Raw genomic sequence first — 13,305 nt, 5'->3', positions numbered from 1 at the left:
GGGGATCCAATGCCTGTCAGCTTGGGATGATATGCTCGACAAGCCATGATGCTTCGCTAGGGACGGCTTGCACCTGTCACCCTTGGGTTTTTGGATATTGGCAAAGGCTCTTGCTACCCCCATAGTGCCTTTTTTAGGCAAGGCTCAAAAGACAAACCCACCTCCATAGTTATCACAAGGGATAAGAAACTAAGAGTAATGCTACTCAACGCCAGAAGTCTAAACCTCAAGATGCAAGCATGGAGAACATCGATATCTGTGCAGTAACAGAAACCTGGTTCAGGGTTCCCGAGAGCACCCCAGCACTACCAGGTTATACCTCATACCATGCTTTTTGGCCCCAAAGCTTGGACTGAACCACAAAAGGAGGGGGAGTATCGATATTCATCAAAGATACCCACACCTCCAGGTTGGTGGCAAAGCACGAAGCATCAGAGACTATCCATGTGCAACTAACAGTGGGTAAAACTGCCTTCCAGTTTATAGCCTGCTACAGACCACCCTCCCAAACCCAGGAACCCCACTCGGCCTTCCTGAGAACACTGGAAAATATGAAGGTCTCTCCAAACACCATTATATTGGGCGACTTCAACTACCCAAACATAGACTGGGAGCATTACTCTAGCTCCAACACCCTAGCCCAAAGGTTCCTAGAATTTATAAACTCAAAGGCTATGGAACAACTTGTTACCACTCCCACAAGAGAGGAAAACATACTGGACCTGATCATCACAACATGGGGACTCTATGCTCCAGACCAGAAGTGTATCCCTCACTGGTAAGATCAGACCATAAACTAATCTCACTGGATATTCACATCCCGACCCCACCCCCTGCCCAGAAAACCCCAGTGAAAAACTTCTCTAAAGCAAATTTCACATTCCTCAAAACCGAGGTGGAATCCTTCAAAGCCCCCGGGCCTGTGGAAAATACGGCCCAGACCGCAGAATCCTTTATAAACGCATTCTATGAACACCTTCAGGAATGCATGGATCATGCGATCCCAAATAAAACCAAGACCCAATCCTCCAAAGGCAGACGTCCTGTCTGGTGGACCCCAGCCATAAACAAACTATACAATAGAAGGAGGAAGCTACTAAATGATAGAGCAAAATCCCAAAAAGGGAAGGCATAACTGATCAGTATTAGCAAAAAACTACTGGCACTCATAAAATTGTCTGAGGCCAGCTTCAAGAGAAAAATTGCACAGGACACTAAGGATAATCACAAGGCTTTCTTTAGTTATGTTAGGAACCTGGGTGGTAATTCCCAGATATGCTCAGAATTAGTCCAAAATGACAAAAAATACACCGAACCTACAGACATTGCCAACATCCTAGCTGACAGGTTCAGCGCAAACTTCTCCCCCCCCTCCCCACCAAAAGGGCAAATACCTATCCCAGCAGAGTGCTGCCCCCCTGACATCTCAGATGCTCAGGTAAGAGCCGCCCTCTCCAAAGCAAAAAACATAGCATCAATGGGACCAGCCGGTGTCCCGGGCTGCGTCCGACATGAACTCCAAGAAGAGCTAAACCCAAACATAAAACTACTGTTCAATCTCAGCCTTACTACAGGATATGTGCCCAAAGAGTGGCGTACAGCAACAGTGGTCCCTCTCCATAAAGGTGGTGCCTCAACGGATCCTGGAAACTATCGCCCCATAAGCCTGACTAGCTTGGTCTGCAAAGCTATGGAAAGTATCATCATGGACCTCATAAATAAAGATATTGGGGAGATACAGACACTGGATCCTACCCAGTTCACTTTGTTAAGGGCAGACCCTGCCTCTTAAACCTGGTTGATTTCTTTGAAACAGTCACCAAGGCCATTGACGAGGGGAAGGTGGTCCACACAGCCTACCTGGACCTCGCAAAAGCCTTCGATACAATACCCCACTCAGGCATTATATATAAGCTCACCAGCTTAAATATAAACCCCTATGTCACTAGATGGATTGCAAACTGGCTCAAGGACAGAACCCACATGGTTAGAATTGCTGGAGCCATGTCAGACTTCAAACCAGTTACAAGTGGTGTCCCACAAGTCTCAGTCCTGGGACCTCTCTTGTTCGGTATATATTTCTCAGAGGTACAGGCCAACATGGAAGGACTGTGGCTGACCAAGTTCACAGATGACTGCAAACTGGGCACCATAATCGACTCTCCAGCTGACACAAGCATCCTCCAAAAGGGCCTCATAGAAACAGACAACTGGTGCCAAAGCCATGGCCTCAAGCTAAATGCCAAAAAGTGTATAGTCATCCCTTTTGGCAAAAACAAAGTGCCCACATATTACCACATAGGTGGTAATCCATTAAGTACAGAAAAAGTAATTAGGGACCTGGGGACCCAAGTTGATAGCAATCTCTCACTTGACAACCACGTGCACAAAGTGGTTAGAAAAACATTTTATATAGCCCACCTAATCATGAAGGGATTCACTTCTAGATCAGGGGAGGTCATCGTGCTTCTTTACTCATCCCTCATCAGGCTCATAATTGAGTACAATGCCCCTTTTGGGATGTACTTTACCAGACACCTTCAGCAACTGGAAAGACCCCAAAAGTACCTCACCAAGAGGATCAAAGGGCTCAAACAGATGCCATATGCTGCCCGGTTAAAGAAACTCCAGCTCTACTCAGTGGCATACCACCTGTTCAGAGGTGATCTGTGCCTGACGTATAAAGCCATGTCCAACCCGAAATTAATGGACATGCTGCACCTCAGAAAATCCAAATCCCATCGAGCTACGCGCTCAAGAGACTTGAACCTCAGCACTGAAATAAATAGGACATGCTGAAGGGACAGATTCATAACCCAGAGGCTCCCTTCACTCTGGAATAAAATCCCAGTCCAGGTTAGGCAGAGTCCCTCATTGACTCTCTTCAAGAGGAATCTTGATGAGTGGATGGGAGATCATAGGTTTACCCCGGGTATCACTTCTGTGTCCTTGTTAGACAGAGGCACAGTATACTAACCTCGAAAAAGGGCATAGCAAAATAAATTTAAAATGGGGGCGAAAGCCAAACACATTCTGGCTAGGCTTATAAATGCCCTAGGGCAGATAGCCTAGTATAAACCTATGAACCTATGAACCTATGTGTGCTTGCAGTTTGGATTTGTCCATGCATATTTGCTCTAGTCCAAAGATCATGTTATGAAATTGTGATGCATATATATTCAGAGTTGGGAGATTTATTTCATACTTTAGTCAAAAGATTATAAAGGGTAAGGTAGTCAAGAATAGTGCATTTAATTTCTTACTTACCCTCTGTTGCTGCTCCACCCTACTCATTATAGCACTGTAGCACACATAGTGTCATTTACCAGGGAAGTGTATGTACTGACATGCCATGAAGGTAGAGGAGAATGGAGAACTGCCTAGGGTAACATTACATGTAGTGAAAAGGGTTGCCAGATGGACTGATATAATAGCTGGATGAATTAGTATATTGTGCGCTTCCCTGTGGCTCATATATCTGGGTATATGAAAAATTGTGCAGTATACAGTGTAGCCCCATACAGGGAGTACCTCCATGTTACTGGTTATTACTTGGTAGCACATAGCTGAGATGGACCCTTGAACAGTATAGCTAGGTTGTTCCAAAGAATGTGGGTTACCCTAGTGTCTTTGAATTTTCTTAGATTTTTTATTTTTTTTCAAAGTGCACTCAGGCTTTGTAGGGCTTATTTGGTACTCTTACATTGACTTCTACTGCTGTGAGTATGGTACAAAGTCTATATAGTCTTTAATATAGTACTTTATTGCTGCTGCAAATGTTAATTTTTTATTTAGATTTATGTAGTTTGTAAATATAAATTAATTTTTAGCCTTTTTATTGCTATATCTGTATATGTTGTGGGTCATACAGCAAGCAGAAAAAAATGTTCACTCACTTAGACAAGGACACACACAGAATGCTGACAGATACGTTTACCATTAAGTTTAATTTCATGGAATGTGCACATCTATGGTTCCCTGCCAGTTTAGAACTATACCCCATAAATTAAACAGGATGTGGACAGACATAGTTCTACTTGAGTGGAGACTACGTTAAAGGTCAAGAATATGTAATGTATGAAAAAAAGTCATGCATATCCTCCACATGAAAGCTGGAGATGACAAATGGATAGTAGCAAACCTCTATAGTCCTCCTGATAGGAATGCAATAGTAAGCTCCTACTAATCACCAGAATCAAATAAGATGGACATGCAGAAAAAAGGTTCAGAAAAATTCAGAGTACCTGGCATGATAACAAGCTTGTTATACTTGGTGAGGATTTCAAAACAAATCAGGAATATGGATGAGATAAGTCAACGGGAGCTGTGAAGCATCACAACAAGTTATTGACAAATCTGGTAAGTTGGTTGCAAATTTTAGGGCTGGTGGATGTTTGGAGTACAGTTTATCCTAGTGAGTAACAACATATCTGTTTTGTTCCATAGGCACATATATGGAATGTACTGCACCTTCTGCTGTGAAAATCTAAATATTATCAACTACTAGTCAGTTACATCAGGGAAGAAAGTTGAAGTGATCATGCCATTGTACTAATGACACGGTGGCCTTACTAGGACCTTTTTGATCTGTGATCTAGTGCTTAGGCCTAAGATGACTTCTACTAAGGGTAGAGGCTTTCTGAATGCATTCCTGGGGTGGTTGAAAGAGTATTCCCAATTGCAGCAGAAGAGGAAATAGTCGGTATTGTGTCTGTAGCAGACATTGAAATGTTACTAGCAGGGATAAGTAATTAGTATGGTAGCCCAAATGAAGAAAGCAACCTTAAAGGATGGCGACTCTTTATAGGGAGTGAGCTGCATAGTAGTAGTTGTAGCAATATACATCTGTCTTTAGTCATACTGAGTAGCAGCTCCTGTGATTTTGTGCTGGAAGAAGGAAGTTGATGACTTACAAATTTAGGGCTGTCAAATCATTGCAGAATTTAGTACCAATCATTCTGGTAACCCTACTCAGTTAAAATAATATTTAACAATTTTATTTCCTCCTTAAATAAATGAGCTATATTGATAAAGCAAGGGAGAAATCACATAAGGATTTCCTGGTAGGGCTCCTGGTCTTGAAATGAAATTGGTAGGTACAGCCTAGATGACCCACATTAAAGGGGAACTGACAACATAAAGGACATTCTGGATAATGATGGTCTCTCTGTGGAGCTACGCATATCAATTCCAAAAATACTTACGAGATCCTTGTTTAATGGTTTATAGACAGGGCATAGATAATGTGCCTTATCACCATCCCATTTGTTTGCAGCATGATTTTTTTTCTAGTTATGGTTTAATTATGCTGCTGCCTAAATCAAATGTGGCAAATACCATGTTAAAAATGTATACCTTTTATCCCTTTTGGAATAATTTATGAAGATCACAGTTAGAATTCTAGCCTGACAAGTCAGTACCCATTCTACAAGACTTATCACTCAAACTCAGCAAGGATCATGAATGTTAGGAGGTCTACAGAACATGGTGATTTCTGTGCTTAATTGTGGAGGAATCCAAGGTTGTTCCTTTTCTAGTCATGATGATCACGTTAACTATTGAGAAAGTTGTCATTAATTCATCTCTGGTGATGGCTTTTCAAATTTTACTGGTTGCAAGGCAGAATTTCCCCCTTGTCCTTCCTTTTCTTTATATTTTGAATTAATTTCTGCTTAGCATTACAACTTTTGCTGTGGAGGCAGGAAACTGTGTGAAATCATTCCCTTGACTATGTGCACATTTACAAACATTGCATTACTCTGGTATTCAGAGGCAGAAAATAGTGTTCCCTTCATGAAATAGACAGTTTCCAAATCAATTGAGATTTTAAAGCTACATGAACATGTAGGGAAAGCAGTATATATGTGGCTTAATTTTATTCCTTTGAACACTGGGCTTAGTTTTGCAGAGGCAGACAAAACTTACAAACATCTGGGTTTCTTTATCAACAATGTCATGGTTTTTCTTGTCCAAAATTGTTAAGTCCTATACTCTTACGTCAAACCATCAATGAGACAGACAGCAAGCTGCAATTATCCTATGCAGCCGTGTGAGTTGTTTTTAAAAAGATTATATTCTCAGTGGTTTTACACTGCCACAGCCATATTCCATTAGATTTATCTGGCAGTATATTAATACATCTGTTAACCAGGGTGCTGCATTCTCTGTGAGTGATAAACCACCCAGGGTGAGAAGTGTAAAGCCATATGTGAGACAGGACAAAGACAGATGTGATGTACCTGAAAAACATTTGCATTTTCTATTGTCTTTCATTAGCTTTTTCTAATGACTTGGACTATATATGCATTTCTTGACAGATGGCATTCCATTAGATTCATCTGGCAGTATATTAATACATCTCTTAACTAGGGTGCTGCATTCTCTGTGAGTAATAACCCGTAATAAACCACCCAGGGTAAGAAGTGTGAAGCCATATATGAGACCAAAGACAGATGTGATGTAGCTGAAAAACATTTGCATTTTCTATTGTTTTTCATTAACTTTTTCTAATGACTTGGACTATATATGCATTTCTTCAAAGATGGCATTCCATTAGATTCATCTGACAGTATATTAATGCATCTGTTAACCAGGGTGCTGCATTCTCTGTGAGTAATAAACCACCCAGGGTGAGAAGTGTGAAGCCATGTGTGAGACAGGACAAAGACGGATGTGATGTGCCTGAAAAACATTTGCATTTTCTATTGTCCTTCATTAGCTTTTTCAGATGACTTGAACTATATATGCATTTCTTGACAGATGGCATTCCATTAGATTCATCTGGCAGTATATTAATACGTCTGTTACCCAGGGTGCTGCATTCTCTGTGAGTAATAAACCACCCAGGGTGAGAAGTGTGAAGCCATGTGTGAGACAGGACAGAGACGGATGTGATGTACCTGAAAAACATTTGCATTTTCTATTGTCTTTCATTAGCTTTTTCTGATGACTTGAACTATATATGCATTTCTTGACAGATGGCATTCCATTAGATTCATCTGGCAGTATATTAATACATCTGCTACCCAGGGTGCTGCATTCTCTGTGAGTAATAAACCACCCAGGGTGAGAAGTGTGAAGCCATGTGTGAGACAGGACAAAGACGGATGTGATGTACCTGAAAAACATTTGCATTTTCTATTGTCTTTCATTAGCTTTTTCTGATGACTTGAACTATATATGCATTTCTTGACAGATGGTATTCCAATAGATTCATCTGGCAGTATATTAATACATCTGTTAACTAGAGTGCTGCATTCTCTGTGAGTAATAACCCGTAATAAACCACCCAAGGTGAGAAGTGTGAAGCCATATATGAGACAGGACAAAGACAGATGTGATGTAGCTGAAAAACATTTGCATTTTTATTGTTTTTCATTAGCTTTTTCTAATGACATGGACAATATATGCATTTCTTCACAGATGGCATTCCATTAGATTCATCTGGCAGTATATTAATGCATTTGTTAACCAGGGTGCTGCATTCTCTGTGAGTAATAAACCACCCAGGGTGAGAAGTGTGAAGCCATGTGTGAGACAGGACAAAGACAGATGTGATGTACCTGAAAAACATTTGCATTTTCTATTGTCTTTCATTAGCTTTTTCAGATGACTTGAACTATATATGCATTTCTTGACAGATGTCATTCCATTAGATTCATCTGGCAGTATATTAATACATCTGTTACCCAGGGTGCTGCATTCTCTGTGAGTAATAAACCACCCAGGGTGAGAAGTGTGAAGCCATGTGTGAGACAGGACAAAGACGATGTGATGTTCCTGAAAAACATTTGCATTTTCTATTGTCTTTCATTAGCTTTTTCTGATGACTTGAACTATATATGCATTTCTTGACAGATGGTATTCCATTAGATTCATCTGGCAGTATATTAATACATCTGTTAACTAGGGTGTTGCATTCTCTGTGAGTAATAACCAGTAATAAACCACCCAGGGTGAGAAGTGTGAAGCCATATATGAGACAGGACAAAGACAGATGTGATGTAGCTGAAAAACATTTGCATTTTCTATTGTTTTTCATTAGCTTTTTCTAAATACTTGGACTATATATGCATTTCTTTACAAATGGCATTCCATTAGATTCATCTGGCAGTATATTAATACATCTGTTCACCAGGGTGCTGCATTCTCTGTGAGTAATATACCACCCAGGGTGAGAAGTGTGAAGCCATGTGTGAGACAGGACAAAGACGGATGTGATGTACCTGAAAAACATTTGCATTTTCTATTGTCTTTCATTAGCTTTTTCAGATGACTTGAACTATATATGCGTTTCTTGACAGATGGCATTCCATTAGATTCATCTGGCAGTGTATTAATACATCTGTTGCCCAGGGTGCTGCATTCTCTGTGAGTAATAAACCACCCAGGGTGAGAAGTGTGAAGCCATGTGTGAGACAGGACAAAGACGATGTGATGTAAATGAAAAACATTTGCATTTTCTATTGTCTTTCATTAGCTTTTTCTGATGACTTGAACTATATATGCATTTCTTGACAGATGGTATTCAGCATAACTGTGTGGGCTGTTAGTATTCATAAAATTAAACTGGCTGGTGGAAATTCAAATAACTACTAACCAGGTTATTACTGGTTTCTTAGCTAAAGTTGTTTTAGAGGGCACCTTCTGGGTGAAAAGATGACTCCAGCATCTCTTAGTATGATAATGGCACAAATGGTTATATAAGTAGATCATATAACATGGAAACTTTCCTCACAGAGATGGACATTCTGGGCATTAATTTGTAGGAATCATTGTCCTAGAGTTTCCCCACAAAAAAAAAAAAAAAAAAAAAAAAAAAGCCATGATCTTCCTGTTGCATGGCCACATCAGACAAGATGTGTATTTAGGGGTTCCCTTCAGAAGCTCAAAATACTGAAATCTCAAATTTCAATATTTTGAGCCCAAGAAGCCGAATCCCCATAATAGTGAAAGTTTAGAACTGCGAAATTCAAAACCTTGAATACCGGACGTTTTGAATTTTGCGCTTCTAAAGTTCTGCTATGGTCATGTATTCAGGTAAGTGTGTGTGTGTGTGTGTGTGTGTGTGTGTGTGTGTGTGTGTGTGTGTGTGTGTGTGTGTGTGTTAGGGGATTTGGGTAGGGGCTGTGGTGCGTGTCAGTGTGTTTTGTTGTTGTGATGTGTGTGTGCGAAGAGAAAGTAGCTTGTGTGATTGTGTTTTGTGTGTGTTTGTATGTAGTGCGACCTCGGAGTGAGAATATTTAGGTAGGGTGTGTGTGTGTGGGGGGGGGGGGGTGCAAAAAAAACACAAAATTCAAAACTTCCGGTATTCGAGGTTTTGAATTTCGCAGTTTTTAGTTTTCATTGTTTTGTGGATTCAACTTCTTGGGCTCGAGATACTGAAATTCGAGATTTCCGTATTTTGAGCTTCTGAAGTGAATCTATATTTAGTATAAGGAGGCAACTAGCGCAGGTAGCACGGTGAGGAATAATTAATGTGTCTGAGAGATTCTTGAAATTTATTGAGAGTATTTATGGGTGGTAGATGACAGACTACCAGACTTTTCCAAATCATTACAGATAAAATGATAATTTAGGCATCAATGCTTTTCAATATAACAAATGCAAAAACTGAGAAAAAAAAGAAACATTTATATATTATTTTATTCATTAGGTATATTAGGTATCTGGATAAACTAACTAAATAGAAGCCTTTTTTCGAGGAGACCAGGGAGCAAAGTTTAAGTGCCTTGCTTACAGTCAATCAGGAGTCAAAAGGATGCCAAAGGAATCGGGACCATTACTGCAGGATGAAGCTCATTAACATTTCAGAGACTTAATCCTCTGAAGTAAGCTGCTGTCAAGTGATAAGGCTCTGTATTTTACTAAAAAAAAAAAATGAAAAAGCGAGATTGTCATTATTTATTAAATACAGTGGTATACCATGAAAAACAAATTATTCTTCATTAAAATTCATGTTGCAGTATATCTTTCAATATAGGAGTTGAATCTAAAAGCACTTTGTAAATAAGTCAGTGTGACAACTCACCACTGGACTAGTAATCAAGGAGCCTCAATTTTCACCACTGGCAACAGTGGGGAACATACACTGAGGGGATGACAAGTACACAGACAGTATTTCCAGATGCAGCTCTCTGCATCAAGTGAAATTTTCCATAAGAGCAGACAGAGACCACAGTCAGTCCTGGGCTGTTTCCGCTAGCTTTCTTCCGATCCCCAGTAAGACTCCCCACTGGCACAGCTATAGAGGTGAGTCCTTACCAGTGATCCAAGACAAGTCCTCCAACACTCTCTCTGTCCAACCAGTACATCATGTCCCTGCCCAAGTAGCTGACATACCCACACACCCTTTGAGATTTTGATTTGCACACATATACACACACACACACACACACACACACACACACACACACACACACACACACACACACACACACACACACAACACACACACACACACACACGCACACACACACACCCATACACACACACACACACACACACACACACACACACACACACACACACACACACACACACACACACACCTGGGAAAGGCTGGCACAGGTTTACTAGCTATGCCCTATTTTGCCCAGACTATATGGATTTACCACTGCCACCAGAACTCCTTATCAGCTACATTAAAGCCCTTAGCAAAGGGTGTCCAATTTTACTGTGTAATATTAATATTACTACAAATGGTAGTTTGACCAAGAGCAAGACTATTAGGAGTGGCCCACACAGTGTCACCAAATAATTCTGCAAATGCCCTCACAAGATACATATCTCTACAAAGATCAGCCACAATGAAAAGGTTTAAATATATTTAATAATAAATAATAAAAGGACAAGGCAATACTAAATATATATTCACAGTGACATCAGAGTTCAAAATCACAGGAAATATTTAAAACAACATTGCAGGACAGTCTCATATAAATAAAGAAAAATATCTAAACTAAGCTTTGCTATATTCCTAACTATAACTAAGAGAGTTACTATACCCTAGAAACGTACTTACAGAGCAAGACAGATGTGTGGTGAGTAGTTAATTTCAGGTCTAAGACAGAATACATAATGCTTTGTCTCTCTCAGAGAGTTCTCAAATTAATATCTCAAATATTACTGCTGGGATAGCTTGCAGAATGATATAATTTCTTGTCAACTGACTCTATCCCAGCTGAAACATCCACTGCTGGAAGCTGGCAGTAATTAGCATCTACCTATTTAAATACATAGACCTCAGATCTTTGGCAAATGCTGGAAGTCATAAAACAATTTCTTCATAATTTCTGAAGTAGTAATTAGTACACTCCGAAGACAATACGGAAAGCTTCTCAGCACAGATATTATTCCTCTGATCTATCCTATAAAGCAACTTAATTTTAGCCATTTTTCTGAAGTTAACTTCCTGTATTCCAGTTTCCACTGTTAAATATATATATACAGTTAACCAATTACAATAGTGCAGCTACATTTCTGTTCTATTCCGGTAGGGCACACTGTGGTTAAATTTCAAGCACAAGCACGCTACAAAATATCTTCTCAACACATACTCCTGTGCAGAACAGTCTGATATACACATACCATACAGTTCTAATACATTTGTAGCACAAGCGTCTTATATAGATCATGTTGATATTCACAAATGACATATAATTATTTACAAAATTTCAAATCACTGTGCTGGCAGTATCTCCCTTTGTCACACTACTTTCCCCCCTTGAAGACTCAAGCTAGTTTTTCAAGTGACCCCTGAGAAATGTTGCTTGAGAGGGATAAGCCTATCAGGGAATACATTACCTCATACCTTGTCTTGAGATCCCAGCTGCCTTGGCATTTTTGACATCATTACACTGCTGCACTGTCATATCATATGCCTGCAACCCTAGGCTATACCATAGTAATTTTGGATTTTGCTGGCTGGCTGCCTGTAGCCATAGATCCCTGTTAGACTCCTCCTGGAATCCACTGCAAATACTCAGCACAAGGGCCTCCCTATCATGGTAAGGTTTCATCATGTTAATTTGGTACAGTTTCTCCCCCTGCCTCCTGCCAAGCAGTTCAACCATGTAGTTACATCACTGACCTTCCTTACCACTTTGAAGGGTCCCTCCCAAGCTGCATGCAGCTTGTTGTGTCTGACAGGAATGAGAACCATAACCTGCTGCCCCACAGCATACTCTCTAGCTCGAGCTTTCCTGTCATACCAGACCTTTTTCTACTGTTGGGCTGCTGCCAGGTACTCCTGGGTCTAGCTCATGCATTCCTGGAGCCTTGTCCTGAGGTTTAGGACATATACCACAACTGACTCTTTGTGGGATTCACAGTCACCCTTCCACTCATCATGAATCAAATCTAGAGGTCCCTCACTCTATGCCGATACAGCAAGTCAAAGGCTGAAAAACCTGTAGATTCCTGAAGCACTTCTCTTTAAGCAAAAAAACTGATGGGGCAAATATTTGTTCCACTCCCTCTTAAACCGTTCTGCAAATGCCCATAGCATGGTCATTAGTGCAGAGTTTATCCTTTCCACAAGACCATTAGTCTGAAGATGGTAGGGAGAGGTTTTTAGATGCTTCAACCCATAGTGCTTCCACAGACAAGCCAGAAGGTCTGGCATGAAACTGGCACCTCTGTCAGTCAGTATTTCTTTTGGGAAACCTACCCTGCTGAAAATCTCTAACAAAGCATGTGCCACCTTTTCTGCCACAATAGAGGATAGAGCTACTGCCTCAGGGTATCTGGTAACATAATCTACTACCACTAGAATATACTTCTTTCCTGTGGAACTTGGGGTACTCAGATGCCCCACAATATCTATAGCTACCCTCTGAAATGACTCCTTAATCACAGGCAAAGGCATCAAAGGAGCTTTGACCTTGTTTCCTGCCTTGCCTACCTTTGGCACTGCTCACAGGTACTGCAGTACCCTTTTACATCTCTGGAAATCCCAAGCCAATAAAAGTTTTCTATAATACATCTCTTTGTACGCTTTATGCCCATATGACCTGCAAAGGGAATGTCATGGGCTATGCCTAGAAGTGCCAGATGGTAGGTTCTGGGTATTACCAACTGCTGCATTACCTCACCCTCTAGCTCTTCCTAAGGGGTCCAATCTCTATACAATAACCCTTTGTCCCAGTATACTGATTCCCGTTTTTCTTGAGAACCAAGTGCCTGCCTGGCTAAATAGAGTCTGGTATCCTCTGACAACAGTGTCACACTGTCAGCCTGAATACTACTACTCATCTCTGCCATTGTAGTCACTCTGTCACAGGGAACATCAGTACCCACCAGCAA

Source organism: Protopterus annectens, chromosome 5.part0 (assembly GCF_019279795.1).
Source record: "Protopterus annectens isolate FY-2018-M chromosome 5.part0, PAN1.0, whole genome shotgun sequence".
In the NCBI taxonomy this organism is placed as follows: Eukaryota; Metazoa; Chordata; order Ceratodontiformes; family Protopteridae; genus Protopterus; species Protopterus annectens.
The sequence above is the reverse complement of the archived record's forward strand: the minus strand, read 5'-3'. Positions refer to the sequence as shown.